Here is a 17867-nt window from a genome sequence, read left to right on the forward strand (position 1 = left end):
CAAACCTGCCAAGAGAGGGCCGCCCACCAAAACTCTCAGCCCGGGCAAGGAGGGCATTAATCAGAGACACAGCACAGAGACCAAACGTAACCCTAAACGAGCTGTGGAGCTCCCAAGCAGAGACTGGAGTATCTGTCCATAGGACCACAATAAGCCGTACACTCCACAGAACAGGCCTTTATGAAAGCGTTGCCAGAAAAAAAGCCTTTACTTACAGCCAAGAATTAGAATTCTCGTTTTGATTTTGGCAGAGGACACGTGGGAGACTCCCCAAATGTATGGAAGAAGGTGCTGTGATCAGATGAGATTAAAATTTAGCTTTTGACCACCAAAGTAAACACATGTGGCGAAAAAGCAACACCGCTCATTAATCCAAGAACACCATCCCCACAGTGAAACATGGTGGAGACAGCATCAATGTTGTAAGGATGCTTTTCGGCAGCAAGAACAGGGAAAATGGTCCAAGTCGAGGGAAGATGGATGGTGCAAAATAGAGGAATATTCTTGAGCAAAACCTATTTGTCAGTGATTTGAGACTAGGACGGAGGTTTCACCTTTCAACAAGACAATGACCCAAAGCTGCCACTAAAACAACAGTCGAGTGGTGTAAGGACAACAGTGTTAATGTATTGGAGCGGCCGAGTCACAGCCCAGACCTTAAACCAATGGAGAATATGTGATCAAACATGAAGACCGCTGTTCACCAGAGGAAACATCTAACTTGAAGGAACTTGAGCAGTCCTGCCTTGAGGAATGGGCAAAAATCCAAGTGGCAAAATGTGAAAAGCTCATATAGGCTTAGCCAAAGCAACTTTCAGCTGTAATTGTTGGAAAAAGAGGCTCCATAAAGTACTGACTTTAGGGGGTGAATAGTTATGCACACAGAAGTTTTCAGTTATTTTGTCCTATATGTTGTTTGCTTCACAATAAAAAGAAAACCAAATCTTCACATTTGTAGGAATATGTAACACCTGCCTGGATCAACAGACTCAGGTGGGATGTAATGGACAGACTAGAGGGAAGCAACTCACCAAGCAGGACCCCCAGAACCCTTTAACCCCTATCAGGGTGGATTTGATTTAAATCTAACTGATTTAAATCACAATTTAAATCCCTAGTCAGTAAGGCTTGATAAATCAGTGATTTAAATCAAAATTTCTACCTAAACTAGTTCTTGCTACTTTAACATGCAAGTAGATGAAGATTTTTAGAATCACTTTTTATATTACTTTTTCTCCCCAGTTTAATGGGTTAATCATTCATATTTGGACACCACTGTTCTGTTGTACTTAGGAAGGAGAAAAATAATCCTGACCTTAATAACAATTTAAATAGATTTATTCAACTGAAACAATAACAACATTACAGCATAAGTTATTTGCTTAAACAAACATCCATGTTTGTTAACTAATTTGGCTAAACAAAATATATATATATTTTAAGAAACTTAGACTGTCAGCCCAGCCGACACATGAAAAACTTAAATACTACTGTCCCTGCTGTCCTCTGTAGCTCACTTGTCATCATCTTCTTCTTTGTTCCTATTCATAATCTGGAAAAGAAAAACAAGCTTTCCTGCTTTATTGGGTCCCAACCGATTTCTCAATTTAGAATGAATGAGTCCAAAGGAAGAGAATATTCTTTCAACGCCTGCAGAAGAAGCTACTGCTGTTAAAAGTGAAATCATTACTTGAACAGTCTCTAAATCCAAGCGCTTAAGTGACTTCCACCAGTTTACTGGTGTGACCTTCCTTAAAATATCTTCAGCAAACATATATTTCTTGAATGGTTCCCCCTTAGCTCTGAAGTTTATTATAGTTGGCATTAAAGATGGATGATTGCTGGATACCCATGTCGCGAGAGAAAAGAAATCTGTACGAAGACTTTATAGTTGAAACAAGATATACATTTTATTAGATAGAAAATACAAAAGACAAAAAATGATTAAAAATAGTAGAGACAGGTGATAGATACCACCAAATGGCACCCACACACCAAACTGGTACATATATAGCTATTCAAAGCAGTCAGAGAGTCAAAAGACCAAGGTAATAGATGATCCATAGCAATCAATCGGCATACATGCAAAAATCACTGACTGCTAGAGATACCCTGTGCCAATGTTATAATATAACCAACATTCTTGCAAGTGCAAGTATAACTAATAGCACAGGGTGTCTGATCACATAACACTAACGTACCTGAGGTATAGTGTGAGGGTGAAAAGCCATGGTATCGAACCATGGATACCCATGTCATAGCTAACTCCTCTTCCTCAGCACTTAGGTTTTGACCCTGATATTGGATATTGACAATATTTGCCAAAAAATGAGCTGGAGTCAGTGCTTTTCCCATTCGTTTGTTTACTGCTTTAATTTAATTTTGTCCATGTGTAGTTCTGTTTTTAAGTGTTCACTCAGTTCCTTCCAAATTTCAACAGCATCCGCAATAAAACAGCTATTTTTCTGTATTTTGTTTAAAGCTTGAGAGATGGGTTTCAGGAAGCTCAGCATATGTTCAACATTTCTCTTAAGCCCAATGTTGAGGATTTTGGCCGTGACAGTGCCATCTATTTTATCTCGATTTTCTTCACAAAATGTCATCAGAATAGGCCAGTTTTGATATACTGCTCAAAACAGTCCACCACAGAGTTCCATCTAACATCTTGTGGGAGCGTTAGCTTGGTTCCACCCATCCTTTTCAGAGCTGCTGCAGCAAAATGATTATTACGGAAGTATTTAGCAATTTCAACAACATTAGCCTTTATTTCTGGAACACTTAAAGGCCCCGTCACACTAAGCAACATCGCTAGCAACATCGCTGCTAACGAACAACTTTTGTGACGTTGCTAGCGATGTTGCTGTGTGTGACATCCAGCAACAACCTGGCCCCTGCTGTGAGGTCTCTGGTGGTTGCTGAATGTCCTGGGCCATTTTTTAGTTGTTGCTGTCCCGCTGTGAAGCACAGATCGCTGTGTGTGACAGCGAGACAGCAACAACTAAATGTGCAGGCAGCAGGAGCCGGCTTCTGCGGATGCTGGTAATCAATGTAAACATCGGGTAACCAAGAAGACCTGTCCTTGGTTACCCGATATTTACCTTTGTTACCAGCCTCCGCAGCTCTCACTGTCAGTGCCGGCTCCTGCTCTGTGCACATGTAGCTGCAGCACACATCGGGTAATTAACCCGATATGTGCTGTAACTAGGAGAGCAAGGAGCCAGCGCTAAGCATTGTGCGCTGCTCCCTGCTCTGTGCACATGTAGCTGCAGCACACATCGGGTAATTAACCCAATGTGTGCTGTAACTAGGAGAGCAAGGAGCCACCGCTCAGTGTGCGCTGCTCCCTGCTCTTTGCACGTGTAGCTGCGTGCACTGGTAACCAAGGTAAATATCGGGTTGGTTACCCGATATTTACCTTAGTTACCAAGCGCAGCATCTTCCACGCGGTGCTGCTGGCTGGGGGCTGGGACACTGGTTGCTGGTGAGCTCACCAGCAACTCGTGTAGCAACGCTCCAGCGATCCCTGCCAGGTCAGGTTGCTGGTGGGATCGCTGGAGCGTCGCAGTGTGACATCTCACCAGCAACCTCCTAGCAACTTAGGCCGGTTTCACACATCCGGCTTTTTGCCGTTTTGCCGGATGCGGCGCTCTCCCGTACAGTTAATACAGTACAGTGACAGCGCAACAAGCGCCGATCACATGCTGTCATGTGACCGGCGCATGTGACCCGGAAGTTACAGCGCTGTCACTGTACTGTATTAACTGTACGGGAGAGCGCCGCATCCGGCAAAACGGCAAAAAGCCGGATGTGTGAAACCGGCCTTACCAGCGATCCCTATCAGGTTTGATCGTTGTTGGGATCGCTGGTAAGTTGTTTAGTGTGACTGGGCCTTAAGTCTTTGTCTAAGAGGTGCAGCAAATGAGCACTGCAACCATATGTTATTAGCAGCTTTGTATTCCCTCCCTGCTCTTCTAAATCTCTTCTCATCTTGGATACGTTTGCAGCATTGTCAGTGACCAAACTGCGTACTAGACATTTGAATTTTTGTTCACATGTCGTTATAGCTTTTACTGCCACTTCTTGTAAGTATTCTGCTGTGTGTGCATTTCCTGACGTATCAGTTGTTTGTGCAAGGAAGACTTTACCTTCTTCTGTTGTTATACAAGCACATACAATAGGATCATTGTGGACATTACTCCACCCATCAATACTTAGGTTAACAATCTTACCCTCCAGAGCTGTTGCACATTGCTCCATTTCTCTGTCATACACTTGATCCAGCAGTTTCCCTGCAACATCAGCTCTGCTGGGTGGACTGTATCCTGGTCTCAGTGACTGAACCATATTAATGAAATGTGGGTTCTCAGTCAGACGGAAAGAAGAGTTCGTTGCATAAATAAACTGGGCATCTTTTCATCAATCAACTCTTTTTCTAATCTGCTAGTTCTTATCACAAACCTATCTATGGTGGTTCCAGGAGGTAAAGGTTTTTTCTTCCTTTTGGGTGATGGTTATATGTGGCTGTGGGTGTCTGATGATGATGATGCTGCTGCTAATGAAGCACTATCCTGGATGGATAACTCTGAAACTGTAGAACAGGATGATGGTGATCTTGGAGGTGGATAGTTTCCAGAATCCATGAATTCCCCTAAACAAAAAAAGTCAATGCTGTTATTTTATTGTTTATTATACAATTTCTGCTTATTGTGCACAACACATCACTGCCCCTGCCCCAAAAGGAATATTTGTTTTTCTTCATAACTGTACCAAATGACAGTAACATGCAGTAATAATAAGAAATATACTTCCGGCTCCTGCGCTGATCATGTAGGACACAGGACGCCTGAGCTCTGTCATTCCCTGCAGCTCTGACATATATACCGGACAACCCACCAGCCTCCCCCGCTCCATTCCACCGGTGAGTGAAGTTGCTACATGCAGGGAAGTTCATGGGGAGCCGTGGAGATAATTACTTGAAACAGCGCGGTGAATTTCGCTCTCCCCCTCCCTCTCAAGATCTGGCAGCGTGATAAAGATGGCGCCGGAGCCTGCCCTGCACTAAAATCAGATCTGTACACAGAGAGCAGGACGCAGCTTACCTTGCACTCACTCCCCCAGCACTAAGCAGTTAACCGGCAGCAGAATAATAAATCTCCTGGAGTCCTGATAAGATATCAGCAGCAAACAACACGCTACTGACAAGTTCTGCAAAGAGCTAAGAGTTAAAAAGCTGGGAATCCCTGGGCCCTTCCCCCATCTTGTCCAGACCTGTGCATACTGCATAAGCAGGAGCTGAATCTCTAGGCATACAGACTCAGTGCAAAGCTCTGGAGAAAGTGAAAGAAGCTGAAGGAGGGAAGTTTAAACATACATCCCTGCAAAGTTTCAGGACAGTGAGAATTCATATAACTCTGGCAGGGGGGAGAAAGGGGTGAAAGTGAGAATAAACAAAAGGGGAAGCAGAATCAAGATTTGTCTGACAACCCACACTAAAGGTCCAGTCACACTAAGCAACTTACCAGCGATCCCAACAACGATAGGGATCGCTGGTAAGTTGCTAGGAGGTTGCTGGTGAGATGTCACACTGCGACGCTCCAGCGATCCCACCAGCAACCTGACCTGGCAGGGATCGCTGGAGCGTGGCTACACGAGTTGCTGGTGAGCTCACCAGCAACCAGTGACCAGCCCCCAGTCTCCTAGTTACAGCACACATCAGGTTAATTAACCCGATGTGTGCTGCAGCTAAATGTGCACAGAGCAGGGAGCAGCGCACAATGCTTAGCGCTGGCTCCTTGCTCTCCTAGTTACAGCACACATCGGGTTAATTACCTGATGTGTGCTGCAGCTACACGTGCACAGAACAGGAGCCGGCAGCACAGGCAGTGAGAGCGGAGGAGGCTGGTATCAAAGGTAAATATCGGGTAACCAAGGACAGGGCTTCTTGGTTACCCGATGTTTACATTGGTTACCAGCCTCAGCAGAAGCTGGCTCCCTGCTCACTGCACATTAGTTGTTGCTGTCTCGCTGTCACACACAGCGATCTGTGCTTCACAGCAGGACAGCAACAACTAAAAAATGGCCCAGGACATTCAGCAACAAGCAACGACCTCACAGCAGGGGCCAGGTTGTTGCTGGATGTCACACACAGCAACATCGCTAGCAACGTCACAAAAGTTGTTCGTTACCAGCGATGTTGCTAGCGATGTTGCTTAGTGTGACAGGGCCTTTAATCAGTGTCAAAACTTACGTCCCTTCATTCACTATTTGATGGAAAGATACCTGCTGCGCAGCAGCTCCAAAACACAAAATCCTCATACATCCAGCGTACAGTGTGAAAAAAAGATTGTGACTGCCCATACAGAATTAAGTGTCCCTCGGTCACCTGAAAATACTCATCAGATGGAGATGGAGGATTCCCCGGGGACCCCGGATGTATTCAAAACAGTGGAGGGTATGGATTATAAGCGTCTGGCTGATGAAGTCGCCAATCGTTTGCTACCTGACATCTCCGCTACAATTAAAGCATCAATAGCAAAAGCTCTCAGTGCCATACAGAACCAACTTGATGAGACGGTGGAACAGGTTGCGGCTATGGAAACCAAAATGTCGACGTTAGAGGAGGACTTCAGCTCTGACCACACTACAGTCATGCGTCTGGCCAGGGAGAATCTGACCCTGAGGGACCGTGTGGACGATCTAGAGAACCGCTCCAGAAGAAGCAATTTGCGCATTGTCGGCCTGCCTGAAACATACCCGGTTGGTGAGCTACGTACATTGTGTGAATCCACTATTCCTACAACCCTGGGAGTAGCAGGAAGGAGAAAAGTGGAAAGGGTGCACCGCATTGGTCCGCCAAGGAGAGGTGATGAGAGTGAAAATAACAGACGCCCAAGACAAGTCATAATGAAATACTTGGACTTCTCCGATAAACAGGAAATATTACAGGCATACAAGAAATTGAAACATCCCTTGGAGGTGAAAGGCTCGCGCATCTTGCTCTTCGAGGATTTTTCTGCGGAGGTCACACGGCAGCGGAGGGCATTCTCATACATATGCTCAGCTTTATTTAAGAGAAATATACGCTTCCAGTTAAAGTACCCGGCAACGTTGATTATCAGACATCAGGATGGATCCTACAATTCTTTCTCAAGTCCAAAGGAGGCAGAGGCCTTTATTGAGCGGATCAGCAGTCCTCGTGACCTCAGGAATTCTCCAGGACAAGGGCGCAACGACTCACCGAACCAGAGAGTGACCAAAGGGAGCTCTGTGAAGCTCGCTACAGCTTCCCCGAAGGACCGGAGACAACAAAACAAGGAACTTAAGGGAACCTGAGACAAATAGACAAATGTCGGATGTGTAAAGTTCAAGGTGGGACACCTGTTTTTGATTTAGGCCGGAGAAGCCGCAGTGGAAAAAGTTCAAGAAATCTGAGGCGGAGGAAAGGAAAGAGAACTTTTCTTTTTTTTTTTTTTTTTTTTTTTTTTTTTTTTTTTTTTTTTCCTTCTCTCTTTTTCTTTGTAGGTGGGACACTCCTTTATATTGGTTAAACGCTATAAGTATAAGGTTGACTGAGCTTGGAAAATGATCAGAAAAAAGTGAAGTCTGAGTATTATGGTATAGTTGGGGGGGGGGGGAGGGGAGGGAGATGTTTGAAATGTTTGGGGATTTTGGATTCAAGTGAAGTAGCAAAGATTTTACACAGAGTTATTATTATTACTACTACTCTCACTATTGCAAGTGAGCACTATGTTCAATTGTCTAATTGGTTGAATTTTTTTTTTTTTTTTGGCAAGAGAGGGCAGCAAAAACATGGTAAACGAAAGGCAGGATTTCCATTTATTTCATGTGCTTTATGAGAATAGTCACCTGGAATGTTAAGGGGTTACGTTCCCCCCAAAAAAGAATTAAGATATTACGCCACCTTAATCGCCTCAAACCGGACATTGCGCTCCTTCAGGAAACTCATCTGGAAGGTTCAGACATGCAGAGGATGGGGAAATTATGGGTTGGAGGAGTCTATGGGTCATCTTCAGTTAAAAGGAAAGCAGGGGTTATTACATTAGTAAGTAGGAGATTACAACATCAAGTCCTGGAAACATATGCAGACACGGAAGGTAGGGTTCAGATGATCTCAGTGGAGATACCTGGAGGAATTTATAAAATCTTTAATATTTATGCCCCGAACGAAAACAACAAATCATTCTTTCAACGACTTGAGGCCAAAATTTTAGAACATGCCCATTTTAATCTAATAATTGGGGGGGATTTCAACTCGGTGGTATCTGTGCTAGAGGACAGGAAAAATGCTAAAGGCCCCCCAAATGTACCGCGCGGCCATGATAAAGTTATGCGTCCTCTGTTAAATGCCACGGCCTTATGGGATGCGTGGAGACTACTGTACCCTCAGGATAGGGAATTTACGCACTATTCACATGCTAATAGCTCCTGGTCTCGCATTGACTACTTTCTTATTTCAGGGAACCTGGTACATGCGCTCCACTCAGCTACTATCCAGGATTTGGTGATTTCTGACCATGCCCCGGTGGTGCTAGACCTAGCAAACATTTATCCCAGAGGAACGGACTATCTGTGGAGATATCCTTCCTTCCTTAAAGATAACGAAGATTTTTCCTTGAAATTAAAGGAATGGTGGACGGAATTTATGGTACATAATGATCAACATAAAGACACACCTATGTTATTATGGGACACGGCGAAGGCAGTATTACGGGGCAGAACGATAGCACATGTTTCCTATTTGAAGAAAAAGGCTCATCTTAAATTTACTGAAACCTCCCATAAATTGAGGGAAGCATATACTTCTTTTCAAAAGCATCCTGATAGGGACCATAGAGATAGATGGGTAATAGCCCAAAGAGCTTTTAATGAGTGGGCGGAAAAACGGGAACAAATGGCTAGGTCAATGCAAGAAGCTACATTACATCGCTTTGGAAATAAAGCAGGGAAAATACTGGCCAACTTAGCGAAAAATAGGATTATAACTCAGGGACCCATGGAAATAAAAAATCAAAAGGGGGAGATACACAAAAACCCTAAGACAATAATTGAGACTTTAGGCACGTATTATAGAAACCTTTATTCGTCGGAAAAGCGAGACAAATTTCCTGATAATAATCTTTTATCTAAAGTGACACTACCTCGACTCACAGAAGAGCATCGCACTTTTCTGAATGCCAAAATTACGGGGGAAGAAGTATTGGGGACAATCAACTCCATGCATAATTATAAAGCCCCTGGCCCTGACGGATTTACGGGAGAATTCTATAAAACAGTAAAGGAAGAGATCTTACCTACATTACTAGAGCTGTATAATAGCATACTAGACGGTAATGCGTCTTTCCAAAATAATAACCGGGCATATATAAAATTGATCCCTAAACAGGGGAAGGACCCGAAGGAGCCGGGTTCGTATAGGCCCATATCACTTATCAACCTAGATATGAAGATAATGTCAAAGATTATGGCAAATCGTCTAGCTATAATTCTTCCCCAACTGATTTCCCCAGCACAGGCCGGTTTCATTCAGAAAAGATCAGGGACACTAAATATTAGAAAAGTTCTTCTTGTCCTGGATAGGGTTAACCTTCGGCCTCTGAAAGGAGAATCTCCCGCTTTGCTTACAATAGATGCCGAGAAATCCTTTGACAATATTGAGTGGTCATGGCTTTATAGAGTTCTAGATGAAATGCGTTTTTCGGGGTCATTTTATACCTACATTAGAGAAATTTACACAAATCCGAAGGCTCAAGTTTACATTCCAGGATATCTGTCAGCCCCTTTTCCGTTACTGAAAGGAACCAGACAGGGTTGCCCCCTTTCCCCATTACTTTTTAATCTGGCTCTGGAACCATTGGTACGATTGTTATCTACACATAGCACCTTCCAGGGTATTTCTGTAAATAATAGACAAATTCAGTCAGCTTTTTTTGCGGATGACATTTTGCTTTTCCTTTCGAATCCAGCTCAGCAGGTCCCCGAGATTTTACAAATTTTGCGAGAGTTTGGAGCGTACTCAGGCTTCAAGATTAATGCGTCAAAGTGCGAGCTCCTATACCTGGGAGGGACAAATGTTCAAACACGGGAGCAGAACCCTTTTGAAGGAATTACAGTGGCTAAGTCATATATCACATACCTGGGAGTTAAAATAGGTAAGGTTCCGGCAACCCTTTATAGTCTAAACTATCCACCCCTTCTGAGCCAAATAGAGCAAGATCTTAAAAGATGGCACGACCTTCCATTGAACATAATTGGTAGAGTCCACCTAATTAAGATGATGTCGATATCAAAATTAATGTATCATCTTCAAACACTTCCCCTGCTTCTCAAGCATAAAGATATTGTCCAGCTAAATAGAGCTTTTTCACACTTCATTTGGAGGGGGAAACGCCCTCGTATAGGGCTTAAGAAGCTGATGGCATCTAAGGTTCATGGAGGTCTGAGTTTGCCGAACATTCGGGGTTACAATATAGCCTGTTTGACTAGATATATATTGGATTGGATTAAAGGCTCTAGGCATTATTCAGCGTTGGAGCTTGAGAGAGACTATGCACAACCTTGGGATCTGGTGGCATTGCTTCATACTAGGCAGGCTAATCTCCCAGTGAAAATCAAGCACTCTTCCTTATTTAAAGACACGATTGCAGCGTGGAAGGCGTTGAGGAAAAACTACAAACTTCCCCATAAAATATCCAAATACTTGCCTATATGGGGGAATCCAGAGTTTGTGCAGGGGACAAGCAATAAGCTGTTTGAAGAGTGGAAGGTGCGGGGTATAAGGACTGTTGCTCATCTCTTGCACACCTCAGAGCCTAGATGGTTGAGTAGAGACGAAATTATAGCGCAGTATGGCCTGGGGACTAACCAAGTAATCCAATATGACCAAGTGAGATATAGTATTATGACTCAGTTGCATGATGTGACCCAGGAGGTAGTATTTAACTCTTTTGATTGTCTGGTAAAGAACTCAATAACTTCATCATCTATCTCTTTTCTTTATGGAGCCATGCGTGATCTATTAATAGGACAGCACCCGGAAGGTTTATTTAAATCTTGGGAAAAACAATTTGAGGACCCGTCTATGGGGGTAAAAATTAGGGGAGGGTGGAATGCTCTTCGTAAATCAATTTTAAATGAGAATTGGCGAGAAACCCAATTTAGAATTATGCACAAGGCAATTTATGGTTTTAATCTCCCTCCATCAGCAACAAAGCCAGACAGGCTTACGTATTGCCCTAAGTGTAAGAGTAGTGGAACTGATCTCCTTCACGGGTTGTGGTCCTGCCCCCATTTGAGTCCATTATGGTCACAGATCAAAAGTTGTATACAAAAGGTGTGGGGTCTTGAAGTTCGGCTCTCACCTGGGTTCGCTATTTTTCACCATTGGGAGGAGGGGAACGATACCAAAGGGAAGATGACTAACCCACCCAGACTTATACATGTGATACTTCTGGCAGCCAAGAGAGCGATACTAAAAAATTGGTTGGAGTCTAGGGTCCCCGCGATTGAAGAGATCTTGGGTCAGCTCATGCATCTTCTTGAAATAGAAGGATTGGATGCAGAAAGGAGGGCGGATAGAATACGACAGCACTTTAACAAATGGAAGAAATTCATACTGGCCTATTGTACTCGGGAGGAGATAGTCAGGATTATGTCACCTTTCAAAGACACAGTCTGGTATCATACTGAAAAATTGAAGGATACATTGGATGGCTTGGAGGTGGGGGAGAAAATGCCGAAAGGTGACTAAAAGGAGAGGGGGAAATAACCGATTTGAGTGGGACTTCTTTATTATATGTCATTACCATGTTCACAAGGGTTCAATGGGGGGAATGATAAGAATGATGGGTTAAGGGGTCGCTGCTTTCCTTTGCTTTATCTTGCCATGTTATGGTTATTGATTTTAAAAATTGGTATGGAATTTGGGATGATCAAACATGACAATGTAATGTTGAATTTACAATGCTGAATTCGCTTATGCCAATGTTATGTTATTGAAAAATTTGAATAAAAATATAGTTAAAAAAAAAAAAAAAAAAAAAAAAAAGAAATATAATTTTTCTCACACATGACAGTTCAGTCTTTAGAAATAGGATTCAATAAAAATGTTTACCAACCTGAAGATCCTGCCTGTTCAGAAGTGTTTCTTTGGTCATCTTCATCACCGCACTTCTCATGATGTTACCTCATTCGCGCCACCAGGCCTTGCATCTCTTTGTTGCATCGTTTGCATTTTGCACGCATGCCTGCCTTACCGATAGGCGAAGGAGCTTCATTAAAATATTCCCAAACTGGGTCTCTTTTACGGCCTGCCGCCATTATAAGGAACGAATGTAATAAACCTCAGATCGTACACACAAACAGATCCAGACTTGTCTGTCTGTGGCTATGCTGCAGTATTGTGCTCAAAGTTTCACTTTCATTTTCTTGTCTGCTTGCCCTTCCTCCTCCTCACACTTAGGTTCACATTCTTCTTGTGTTGTGCAGATCTATTCCACTCCAAACAATCAGAAACATATGGTCTAACTTCTTGGACGTGGCACTGAAGGGGTTGATTCTGTATTCATAGGTTAGTAGAACAATAGGATTAAGGTCTTTTTCTCAACTCTGTTCATGTTGTAATATTTTTGCCGTGAAGAAGAGGCTGGGACCTCTGCGGAGTCAAATTCAGTTTTGAGAACTGCGTAAGTAAAGCGAGCGTCTGTGATAATATAGGAGAGAAACTACCCACTAATCCTACAGAAACCTCTGGAAGAGCATGGCATTGTGAATGTTACACATATACAGCCTTTATTCTACTGAGTTAAACAACTCAGCTTTATCTCATGATGGAAGAACCTTTGGATGGTAAAATATTTTCCTCAAAAAGCAGTGTATTGAAAAAAATCCAATTTAAATCAAAAAAATCAGATTTAAATCAAAAAAATCCGATTTTTTTTTATTATTTTTTTTTTAAAAAAACATTGATTTTTATCCACCCTGACCCCTATACAGGGATTTGGAATTACACAGGGCCCCCGGAGCAGTAGTCCGATGAGAGTAGTCGTCAGGCAGGGTCAAACCAGGAATAGCAGAACAGGGACAGAATCGGCAGACAAGGACGTAATCAGAAAACGCAGCCGAGGTCAAATCCGGATTGGGCAGTGAGGTACAAAAACAGTAGGCAGGAGGGTAGTCAGGAAACACGCAGAAGTCAGCACACAGGAATCACAAAACAGAATAGGGCGGATCAGGAGCCAGGAAATCAGAACTATCTCTGGCAGAGGTCAGCAGACAGGAGGGGAACTAAGAAGGGTGTGGTGTCTTCCCATTGGCTGTAGCTGAACGCTGGCAACTACAGCTGGAAGACACACGCCACCTACAGTCAGCCAGTGGCACTGCAGATCCCAAGATAACCCAGCCCAGTGGATGCTCGGAGCCTGCGCCCACCGGTGCCGCTGGCATCAACTCCTCTCCCATCACCAGCACTATCCACGGCAGGAGCAGAGGTTGCTGGAGCAGACTCCGGTGGCGACGTAACAGAATGTTCTTTACATAAAGTGATGCAAAACCGCAAAAAAATTGGTTGTGAGGTAGCAAACCATGAAAAATGCCAAGGTGGCACAGAGAGCTGCCAATCAGTGGTGTGGACGGGGTTATACAGAGCTCAGCATTCAGAGCACTGATAGATCTGCAGTAGAGAAAACATAGATTTAATCAAAACTGCAGCAAGTAACTCAGTGACAGATATCGCGGTCTCTGCCTTTGAAGAATTGCGTCTTCCACTGTAAAGAGGATATGAAAACTGGTTCATGGGACTGACATACAATGTTTCCCATGTGACTTGCAAAGTATTTTGGCCCATTAGTGTCTCGGACAATACTATCCCTTTTGACTGGTTTGGACATTAAAGAAGACTTCACAGTGGCACCGTGGTTAGCATTGTACGTTGGCTCAGTGGTTGACATTGTTGCTTCACAGCACTCGGGTCCTAATTCATATCCCACCAAGGACACCATCTGCAAGGACTCTGTATGTTCTCCCCGTGTTTGCGTGGGTTTCCTCCTGCTTCTCTGGTTTCCTTCTACACTTCAAAGACATACAGATAGGGACCTTAGATTGAGGGCTTCAATATGTTACAAAAAAATAAGCTAAGAATAATAAATAAGACTTCCTGCCTGTATATATCAAGTCTCATCTGATATTTACCCATCCTACCTACTCTACGACTACCTTACCAAGACAACCATGTAGCAGCACTGGGGAGTGAAGATTTTCTTCCTTTTTTTTCTGTGGTAGTCTGTCACAATCCGCGTTCTGATACCAGAGAGTAGGTGAAGAAAGGATTCTTAATTCCACGCCAAGGACTCAATGGATTCAGAAGGAGATTAATGCACTTTGACCAGTGGGTCAGCGCGTTTCAGGAGTCACAGCTCCCTTCATCAGGACAACAGGCAAGGAACATCAAATCTCAATTCCTTGCCTGTTGTCCTGATGAAGGGAGCTGTGACTCCTGAAACGCGTTGACCTGTGCATGTTATTAAAAGAAGCATTAATCTCCTTCTGTTGAGTCCTTGGCGCAGAATTAATAACCCTTTTTTCACCTACTCTCTGTTATCCGCCACAATTTGGGACTGCTGCCTGGACCCGGATTCATACATGCTTGCACAGTGGTTGTGACTGGCACAACCGCTATAGGTGAGTCTAATCTACATCTTCACCCTTTCTATTATTGGGGTAAGACCCTATTGCGCTTTTTTTCCACAGCACTTGACAATCCGGGTTCTGGATGGGGTCACTTCCGTTCCTCGGCTTGCCTTGCTCAGCAACATCGTAATGTTATTTTGGCCATTGCTTAGGAAGAGCAGGATCAGACAGATGTAAGTTCATAGTCTGGTTGCTGTGGCTAGCTACTAGGGTGGAGCTTGGCCTTAGATTAGTGATGGGTTGCTGGTGGATTGGAGGTCAGTGCTGCCCTTGAGAGCTTCACATAGCTATCTGTGCACAGTACACACTGCAGTGTGTAGCATTGCTAATGGAGCCATGTGCTAGAATATTCACAACCTAAAGTTATTCCACTTTTTTATTGCATGAACAGTTGTTTTTGCATAGATTTTGCCCTCAAAAGAGTGAATTTTTCAAGCCAAAATGTGCCTGAAAAACCAAATGTGTCATATTATTTCCATCAGAACCGCACTTCATACATTTTTTTTTTACATTGCTTTAAAAAAAAGAATGCCATAATTTAAAGCTTTTCTCACACTTGCCGGGTGTAGCATGTGCGGCGGGGTGCGTTCAGACCTACGTGCGTCTGATGCACAACAAAGAACACAAAAAGGGGACACAAAAACAACGGCAGGCCCTGGAACGAGTAAGCGGGGTTGGTGGGACACCTCCCATCGTCACCTGCCGCTATCCCTCCTCTCCTAGCCAGTCCCTATACAGTCTCCGCAACTGTCACTAAACAGGAGCCTGAGACCATTGGAAGGCCGTTTAGTAACCCTGACTAGTGAGGGGCAGGTGGGGTTCACTAGACCTCACCATTTTACTAACAACACACCAGGTAAGTAAAGACCAACAGGGGCAAAAAACAAGCAAAAGGATATAGCCTGAGCACAGGACACTTCAACTGCAGAACCTTCATCAAAGATGACTTTGTATCTTCAGCAGGGAATGCTGGGATAAACCACTATTTAAAGCTGAAGGGCGTAACTACAACGGGAGTGCAGCTGAAAACACTCAGCAAAGAACTGCTTGGAAAAGCTGCAGGAGAAAAACTGACACTTAACCACTTTAGTCCCAAGAGAAACGAAACCCATTTAAATGTAGAGAGCCAGATGAGAGACTCCAGTCCAAAGGCTGTCCCTGGTCTCTACATACAGGGAGACAAACATGACCACTTTTTGGGGGTCAATTCCACATGGAAAACACGACTGGTAGCCGTAATTGGGACTTATTCCCATGCCTCCTCTTGGCATCTTAAATCACATATTAGAAGTTCTGATTCCAGCCACAGATTACGGAAGAGATACAAATCTGAATTTTCCACTATGAATCTATGTTCCCTTAGTGGTCGTTAATCGATGTGTATTGGTTTTCTACAATTATGGCCTTGAAATGATCATTCCTGAACTGGATGGAGCCCAAGACCTTGAATAGCGGGAACAAGCAACCTTGTACCTTTTACTTCCAGAAGGGAAATCTTCAACATTTATTCCACTGTGACTTGGAATAGACAGAATTTGCCGATCATGCTCCATAAGATTTTTCCAACTCTCAAACACATGGCTGGTAATCAAATGCAGCAAATTTGGTGCCAAAATGTGTCCAATTATCTGAACTGTGCTTATTATAAACCATCATCTCTTAGAAAATCTTTTTCATGATGTAGACGAAGCAAGACTTGGTTTGGCTCTTGGATGGCATCAAGGGTCACAACTTGAGGTCTTCACAATGTGCCGATGTGAGAGTGTTGATATTTCAGCTGCAGTGTCTCCTCCCGTTCACCAGAGGGGTGTCTGCTTAGTCAGGGAGGAGTATTCTGTAAGTAACAAGAGAGTGAGCAAGAGAAGTAAGGGCAGGGATCAAGCCAGAGGGATCCTGAAGTGCGGTGGCCGCCTTTCCCTGGTCTACAATACCTGGACTGTTAGAGACTTCCTTCTGAGTGCTGTGCGAACAGAGAGTACTCCGCTAACTGCCGGCGTTTGTAGACTGTTGCCAGTAAGAGAGAGAACTGTAATCGGAGCAATATTCCCGGTATCTCCGGCCTGCCAACTGACTGCTGTTCTGTTCCTGAGGTGATCTGTCCCAGTGACTGTCGGTCACTGATGAACTCTCTGTGGTGCTGAAAGCTGCCAGGACCCCTTCGGACCCGATACCCCTGTGGATCTATCCATCGGTTCTGTAAGTCCTGAGCTCGGGCCCCTTGCATATTTTTTTCTATTTTTGCAGGAAGTGTGTACACACGTGGTAATTTTGTCACCAAACCACTTGAGGTACGCTGCAGCCAGTTACGCAGAACTGAACTTGAGCAACTGCAGCATTGCTGCAAAGTGTTTAACCCCAAGTGGTCTGTTAATGTGCATATGTAAGAAGGGGAGAGAGGGAATAGTGTTATAGATAAGGTTGTTGATCAGTGTGCTAGTCCAGAGATAGGTCCTGGTATGTACTTAGTAGTTTACACTCCTCACTAGATTAGAAGTTCTGCGGTAGAATTGTTTAGGTTATCTGTCAGGTAAATTGTTTCCAGTAGTTCCTGAGACATTGGAAAGGGTCTGTGGACCAGCACATTGATCTTGGCTTCCTGAGCCTGGTGTATGTATATTTGTTTCTAGTAAATTCTGACTTTTATCCTCTGTTGCATTGTCCACACCCCAATCGTTTATGAAGAAAAAGAGTTTGCACTCAGTCATAGTCTGGTCTCGTTCCTTGTTCGCGACCCGCTGTATCCTGGGAGTAAACCCTCGATTTCACACCGATGTGACCACTTCTCTAATGACTAACTACAATGGAAAATTTCAGTTTTTGCCACCATTCTCAATCATTTAAAAAAAAAACAATCAAGTTTTAGAATTTGAAGAATGACATTTTTCAGATCTTGCCACAATCAGTAGCCTGTATCCGAGCCGTTTGCCATCACTGTTCCATTTCCATTGTCATCGTCGCCTAGATTCTCCCAACGCTTTCGAGTGACATTTACCTTTAAAAATGTGCAGTCGTCTGCATCCTAGAATTTCGTTCTTTTATCCCGCAATTGAAGTTTAGAGAGGAAAAAAAAAAAAAGGCTATTGATGCGCAGGTTCATTGCACCAGTGCATCTAATGTGAGATTGAAAAAAGCCAAATGATTTTTGTTTAGCCTTCACTAAAGCT

The sequence above is a fragment of the Anomaloglossus baeobatrachus genome, chromosome 6, assembly GCF_048569485.1.
Source record: "Anomaloglossus baeobatrachus isolate aAnoBae1 chromosome 6, aAnoBae1.hap1, whole genome shotgun sequence".
NCBI lineage: Eukaryota > Metazoa > Chordata > Amphibia > Anura > Aromobatidae > Anomaloglossus > Anomaloglossus baeobatrachus.